The sequence below is a fragment of the Octopus bimaculoides genome, chromosome 11, assembly GCF_046866305.1.
Source record: "Octopus bimaculoides isolate indiv1 chromosome 11, ASM4686630v1, whole genome shotgun sequence".
Lineage (NCBI taxonomy): Eukaryota > Metazoa > Mollusca > Cephalopoda > Octopoda > Octopodidae > Octopus > Octopus bimaculoides.
In genome coordinates this window covers 77,250,208-77,258,464 of record NC_142938.1, presented here as the reverse complement: position 1 = coordinate 77,258,464, position 8,257 = coordinate 77,250,208, and the positions used below count along the sequence as shown (strand labels likewise).

Genomic DNA, 8,257 nt, shown 5'->3' with positions numbered 1-8,257 from the left:
TCTTATTCCGCACACTTTGCTTTTTCAGATAATCATTTTTTGCGTAGTTTACAGAATCATTTGGATGAATTAACTCTCGAAAGAACTGAGGAAGTCGAAGCTGGTCTTTCAGAGTTCTTCTCTTCGAAACCGAAGAAGACTTTCAATAAGGGATTAAAAAGCTTACGAGAAGATGGAAAGATGTCATACGTAACCATGGAAACTCTACTGACGATTAAGCTTGTCCGTGTGCATGTGTGCAAGTGTATATGAATGCATATGTTTGGGAGTAAGCGTACATGCACACGCATATGTCTCTCTGTCTGTATACACATACACATACACACGTAATCCTTTATATATATATATATATATATATATATATATATATATATATAAATAAATAATTGGGGACAAGCCTAGTGGTTAGTATGTTGCAATCACGATCATGAGATCGTGGTTTCAATTCTCGGACTTCGTGGAGCCTTCTATTTTTGAGCAAAACATTTCACGTTGCTCTGCAATGACTTCGACATCTGACGTGTGTGTGTGTGTGTACGTGTGTGTGTATGTGTGTCTGTGTATGCGCCGTATTGGCTGAATGGTTAAGCATTTCGCTTTGCAGCCACAAAGGTTCAGGTTCGATCCGACAGTACAGTGTCTTGGGTTACTGTCATTCTCTGCAGCACTAAGTTGATTCATATTAGCTTAATCTTTCATTGAAAAGTTTAGCCAAAATTTCCTCATACATAAACAAAAAATTAAACGATAAGTTTCCTGGAATGGTTTTTCATGACATTTGAAAAGTTCAACAATTGTTGCATATCAGCTAATATTTAAGTTGAAAATAATATATTTGCTTTAAAACATCAGAATAGACTGTTTTATTGATTGAAGGTGTTTGTAAAATTATTTACGCACCTCAAAAATGATTAGTTTCAAGTGGTAGGAAGAATTGCATTCAACAAATCAAAATAGGTTTACAACAGAAGTAACCGTTTTACTGATTGAAGGTTTCAGTAAATCAGTCTCAGTATTTATTCCTTATCACTTTCTTTCTCCAGTCTCTATCTTCCCTAACTGATTTCTTATTTCCATAAGGTAGAGGCAAAGAGAGGACAGACAAGGGGGTCGGGGAATCGAATGAGATGACAAGATAAAAAATTTATGATGATATTTTTAAAATTGGATGATGATGATGGAGTGAGGGACGGGTGCGACCCCATAAACCACGTTCCTCCACTAGACCATTTAAGAGACTTTTATGTTCTCCCTTAAGCAAGCACATTCACTCTCAACATGCTTGCCACTTTCTTCCATCTTTTCTCATATGTACAGAGTGGCAAGCGTCTCCTCGCCAGCCTTATTTTCCTTTTTAAGATGGAAAATAAAAGAGTTCACCAAACCAAGGCTGGAGATGAAGATGCCTGTCGCTAATCCTTTCAGGCTAATTCTTTCATCCACACTACCTCTTTTGCCACAGCCACTGCACAGAGAAAACAAGCTTTCCCTTGCATGTTCAGAGGGGGCGCTGGAACAATCTTTATCATAGACTCGGAAAAATTCCGCCGAGGTCGACTTTGCCTTTCATCCTTTTGGGGTCGATAAATTAAGTACCAGTTGCATACTGGGGTCGATCTAATCGACTGGCCCCCTTCTCCCAAATTTCGCGCCTTGTGCCTAGAGTAGAAAAGATTATTGACTCAGAGGACAGCTGTGCTCTTCCCAAACGTGATAGCAGTTGTTCAACATAAACCCATAACTTAGAAAGATTTGGACACTGAACATAGTCCGTTGTTGTATTTGGGCTTTTCTTCCGGTGGCGTGCGAGGGAAAACAAGAAAAAATGACCAAAATAAAATGCAAACCTTGTTTTCTTTACGTTACACTTGAATCAAAATTCAGCTTCTTATTTCTTTTCTCCGAATGAATTAATCGAAAATCTATCGACTGACTATTTATAAAGGAAATTGGCAAACATCATAATAAAAACGTATCTAAAATTTTTCAAACGAAATTCAGAGCAAAGAGGAAAATATCAAATACATTAATTCCTTTTAATTTTCTATGCTGACGAACCATGTCTAGAATGATGCCATGATAGAAGAGTTTTCAATTCTATAAAATGTCTTGCTTCCTAAATCATTGAAATTATGTATAACAGCCGGGTAGAGGAACATGGTTCTTATAATATATAAATTGTTTCTGGCGGGACGATTCTCTTCCTTCTAACGCAGATATAACAGCTAATGAACTAACAATTTGTATCATTAGATAATATTAAGTTAACGGAAACATACACACACACACACGGACACGGACACACAGATATATATGTACATATGTGTGTGTGTGTGTATGTGTGTGTGTATGCATGTATCTATGTGTGTAAATGTGTATATATAAATAATTGCTTTCAATCTTTTGTATAGAGTTTCAACATTTGAGCTAACAGTTATGAAAAGCAATTTCAGATTAATTAGATTAGACCAAACTGAACGGCATATTAGAATGAACATGAAATCTTTTATAGGAAAAAAAAAAGAAGGAAATGGAATTATAAATATATTATTTTTCTTCTACTACTACTACTACTACTACTACTACTAAAGGCTGCGAGATGGCAGAACCGTAAGCACGCCAGACAAAATGTTAAAAATGTTCAGAGGCATTTCTTTTGGGTCTTTATGTTCTGAGTTCAAATCCCTGTGAGGCCGACTTTACCTTTCATTCTTTCGGGGTCGCTAAAATAAGTACCAGTTAGGCACTGGGGTCGATGTAATAGACTAACACCTCCCACAAAATTTCAGCCTTTTACTTATATTAGAAAGAATTTTTATTCTGGCAGAGTCGGATAAAATACTTAGCGAGATTTCGGCCGTTTTAATTTTCTGAGTTCAAATTCCGCCCAGGTCGACTTTGCCTTTCATCCTTTTGGGGGTCGATAAATTAAATACCAGTTGAGTACTGAGGTCGATTATTATTATTATTATTATTATTACTATTGTAGTTGTTGTTGTTGTTGTTGTTGTTGTTGTTATTAGGACGACGAGCTGGCAGTATCGCTAGCACACCGGGAGAAATGCTTAGCGGCATTTCGTCTGTCGCTATGTTCTTCTGAGTTCAAATTCCGCCGATGTCGATTGTGGCTTTCATCTTTTCGGAGTCGATAGATTAAGTACCAGTGAAATACTGGGGTCGATGTAATCAACTATCCCCTTCCCCCTGTAGGGCTCGACGAGGACGTCTTGGAAATCCTGGTGGAACAAAATCCCATCATAATTGTTGAGGAACTAGCAGAGAAACTTTTGGTCATTCAAAGATTTGGTTATTCAAACCGTCTTTCAAGACAACGCTAGAAGAAAAACGACCATTTTTAGCTTCAAGACGAAAGGTTTTCTTCCATCGGGATAATGCTCGGCCACTTTCAGCGAGGATGACATTCCAAAGACTGGAACAGTCTAAATTAGGAACAATTCCCCACCGACCATATTCGCTGGACATTGCCCCGTCTGATTATCATTTATTCCGCAGTCTTCAAAATCATTTGGACGGAAAAAATCTGAATTCTGTAGACGAGGTCAGAACAGAACTGGAGGAATATTTTTCGTTACGGACAAGTGAAGTTTGGAAGAAGGGCCTTGCAAGTCTACCAGATAGATGGAAGAGCATCGTAGAAAATGAAGGAGGGTGTATTTTGGATTTTAAAAAAACTTCGTTTATCTTAATTTTGAAAAATAAAAGAAGTATAAAAAAACTGCATTATTTATGGGATGACCCGATAAAAGTACAAACTTACCACATAAAAGTACAACTTAGTCCAGCCTGCGCATCTATGCATGGACGTATGGTCATGCTTAACCTTTGGCGGTCATCGATATATTTCTAAAACTGATGTTATTTCATTGTGAAAATATGGTGGATTAAAAACAAATATTTTTTTCGTTTTAATTTCTTCAGTTTTAATTGAAAAAGATAACCATATTCAAATTGTCAATTAAATTTTATACACGTATAAGCATAATACTAAAAACAAAAAAAAATTATAAAAAAAAATATGTGAGAAGCAGATTTTTCGATGTGATACAGTAACAATTTATTTAAGAATTATAGCATCTCTATAACGGATGCTATAATTCTCAGGAAATAGTAAATGTCACAGAGAAGGAAAACTTGATTTTCCATTCTCGGTACCACGAAAAATGTGTGTGTGTGTGTGTGTGTGTGTGTGTGTGTGTGTGTGTGTGTGTGTGTGTGTGTGTGTGTGTGTGTGTGTGCGAATACATGTATATATGTATATATATATATATGTGTGTATATATATATATATATACAAGCAGATATACATAAATATATATTCATACATAGACACATATTTGCGTATATACATACATACATATATATATGTATGTATGCATGTACATTGCATATGTGTATATACGCACTCGCACACAGAGCGTTGAGTAGCTGAATGAATGTACAATTATATGATTATGTAATATATCTGGTGTCCTGTAGGTCAGGCAGCTTTAACATTATACTACGAGTAAAAATGCAATCTAACTTATGGGACATCTGCTATTTAGGTATATGTATATATCAATGCACACACACACACACACACACACACACACACACACACACATATATATATATAATGAATGAAAATCTCTGCCGAGGAAATACTCATGTACCTTTACGGCTACATTATATCTATCTCTTCGATTCTATGCATGCATCTATACTTACACATTCACATAAGCATACAAACACACTCACACAAACACACACATCTATGTACATACATTCATATCTATCTATCTGTGTGCGTGTGTGTGTGTATGTGTGTGTGTGTGTGTGTGTGTGTGTGTGTGTGTGTGCGTGTATACTTTTATATAATGCTAAATTGTTAGATATTACTCAGAGTTTATTCTGACTTTTTGCATTCTGAGTTCAAATCCTGCCGACGACAGTTTTACTTCCTACTACTCTTTCTGGGGTTCCACATAAATAGCACTGGCCCAAAGTGGTAGATTGGTAGAACTGTAAGAATGTCGAACCACATTACTTGTATTTATTTCGGCTCCCCGCGTTCCGAGTTCAGATCTCGTCATAGACCACTTGGGTGGAAGACCTAATCCGACACCCGATTTAACCCAAACTTCTAGCTTCTTGAGTACCTTTAGCGGAGTCCACCCTGTTGCTAGCATTCAAGTCATGTCTCTGCTTTCAGGACCTTTCTCCCTCCTTTCCTCTTTCTCTTACTCATATTTGTCACCAATGCGCTACAACGAGCCATTGTTACAGTTATTATACCTGACTAAAAGATTAAAAAACACATTCCGCACATCCATACCCACATGTACGTGCTTTAGCATGTACACATACATGCATACATGAACGCATACTCGCGCGTAAATGTTTATAAACACGTGCACATACAGATATGTACGCACAAGTGCACACGTGTCACGGATCCAAACACACTCAGTGCATCACACCCAAAGATGCATACATGGTTTTGCAGAGAAATAACGGCTATTAGCTCAGCTTGTTAATGAACTACACTCGACTACTTGGATTTAGTATTGTTTCTCTTATTTGTTACAAATAAAACTATGTAACGAAATTTTAAAATTTATTTTTGTCTTTGGTCGTTAAGTATTATTTCCTATTTGCCTCTATCTAGAAATCAATGGAAATCACTACTATTTGCTTTTGTGAGCTGGACATCAATGAGTTGAAAATGACGATTTTTCCATTACATTTCAGACAGATTTAGGACTGAGCTGCTGAAGTAAAAACATCATTATAACATATCTTCTGCTCAATGTCACAGATTTGCTTGCCAGTTGCTTGACCTCAAACAGTTGTGCATGTCCTTTAGTGGCTGACAATATGTGCATCTCTGAACATGAATAGGAGTAGTGGGAGAGCATCATAGCCATGTATTGAGAGATATTCTTTGGGATTGCATAAATGTAACACAAGCAATGTTTGAGAGAAATATTAGCCATTTTTCATACTTTCCAGGGGTAAACAAATAGCAAATAACAGTTGCTATCGAAGCACAAAAATCGTGTTACACAGCATAGTCTATGCATATGCATAGAAACATAGACCTACACATTTACATATTCATATTTGAATACATATAGTGTGTGATGACGTAATTCGAGTCCTTTTGTTATTCATTAATTGACGTTACTCTCGGCACTCAGATGAAACTTTACTCTCAATCATAAGAATGTTATGTATATTGAGTTCTAACAACTGGTTAGTAGTATCACTATGCTTAAGCAAAATCATTATGTGTGTGTGTGTGAATTTAATGCACAACCGAAAGAGCTACTAGTAAGATTCATGCTTTTATGGTAAGTTAACTAGGTATATTTATAAAATGCACCATGTATCTCCAATGCAATCTTTTGGGCTCCGTTTATGCGTTATATGTCTCAAAATCAAGTACGCTGTAAGTGAAAACGCGAAGAAGACTGATACAAAGAAAAAAATGGAACAAGAAGAAAGAAACGAAAGCCAAAAAACGTCCTCTCTGATTGCAATAAACCTCAATTAGTACAGCTGGTATAGAAGAAAAAATATATGTATGCCAGGTTCCAGGTTTGCAAATCTAGCAGAAACTTCAAAACACATTTTAAGATCCACAAAAAATCAGAACTTATCTGCAGGTCTTGGTGGTCCAAATCGGATATGCAATTTATGTGGGTGTCTTTTCAAAACACTGTCTGGTTTAAAAAGCCACATCAGATGCCATGATGGTTCAAAGATGTTGGTACAGGAGGTGGTCTAACTCTACATAAAGATTAGACAACCACCATTTATATATATATATATATATATATATATATATATATATATATATATATATATATATGTATGTATGTATGTATGTATGTGTGTGTGTGTGTGTGTGTGTGTGTATTTAACGAGTTATATTTATTTATCACCCGATGAGATACATCCGTACCACCAGATGGTTCTGAACCAGTTGTTGAGTGTCCCACCCAAGAGGAATCGATGCTAGATGTGTCGAAACAATTGTCGTGATTAATAGTAAATTCTCGTATATTCTATCTTCTGTCTTTCATTTATGTATGTATGTATGTATGTATGTTTACAGAGGGAGAGTGAGAGAGAGAAAGAATGAGAGTAGTAGACTTTTTGAAAATCGTTAGGGCGTCGAAAAAAATGCTGAACAAAATACGTTCCAGCTCTTTACAATTACGATTCACAATAAAAGATGCTGACACCGCATGAATTGCAAACCACACACATACGTAATTCATACATACGTACATACATACATACATACATTCATACATATGCATGCAATAGCGTTGAATACGAGGAGGTACTGAGGTAATTGTAAGTAACAAGAACCGTGTGCTAAATCATTCATCACTTTCTTGTATTACGCACGCACGCACACACACACACACACACACACACAGACATACACACACATTTATATAAGCCATCTATTTAAGAAGAAAATTTCTTCCCTCAGCCATGTTTGCGCCTAATACGTATATATGTAAATTCATAAATATATATGTATGTATACATATGTATATATATCTATACACACACACGCGCGCACACGCACACACATATATATATATATATTACATGGGGAAATGCGAGGAAGAGAAATAATATTCTTAAGATAATAAACATAGAAATTACAGGACTTGAAAATGTTCAGGACAACTTATGACATCTTGTAAAGTACAGAGCAAGAAAATTAGGTTAAAATTTCAAATAAAATATTTAGGTTTAGAAAATATTAGCTTTTATTAAAAACTAAAAATTTTATTACAAGTTACTACTTCTATTTGTTATTACTTGTTACTTCTATCAAACATTTAAAAAATAACTTCAAAACAATTCATTTTTTAAATTATTAATTAATAATTAAAAATTTGAAAACGGGTTATAAAAAATAATAGTAGTACATAATTAGTTAGTACAATAAATAGAATAATACGAAAATTAGCTATATATTACAGTAACATCTACCTGTAACAATAAACTCACAGTAAAATTTGCTTGAGTTATTGCCTAAGTTATTGCCAAGTCTTCACATTTTTATCTTGAGCCATTGCCTATTGTTTACATAATGAATTTGCCTACCATATATACTATTCTACTTTGCATAAAACTTTAAGCTATATTAGTGCTTCTGGTTCTCATTTTTAAGTATTCTAATGTGTCAATACTTACACAAAATAATGGTACCTTTTTGAATTATATTGTT

General features: G+C 35.2%; 1 protein-coding gene across 2 annotated transcripts in view; it reads left to right on the top strand.

Moving 5' to 3' along the window:
* The window catches only part of LOC106867567 (organic cation transporter protein), a 64,609-nt gene that overhangs the window by 49,236 nt on the left and 7,116 nt on the right, over positions 1–8,257 (top strand). The gene's annotated exons all lie outside the window — the stretch shown is intronic.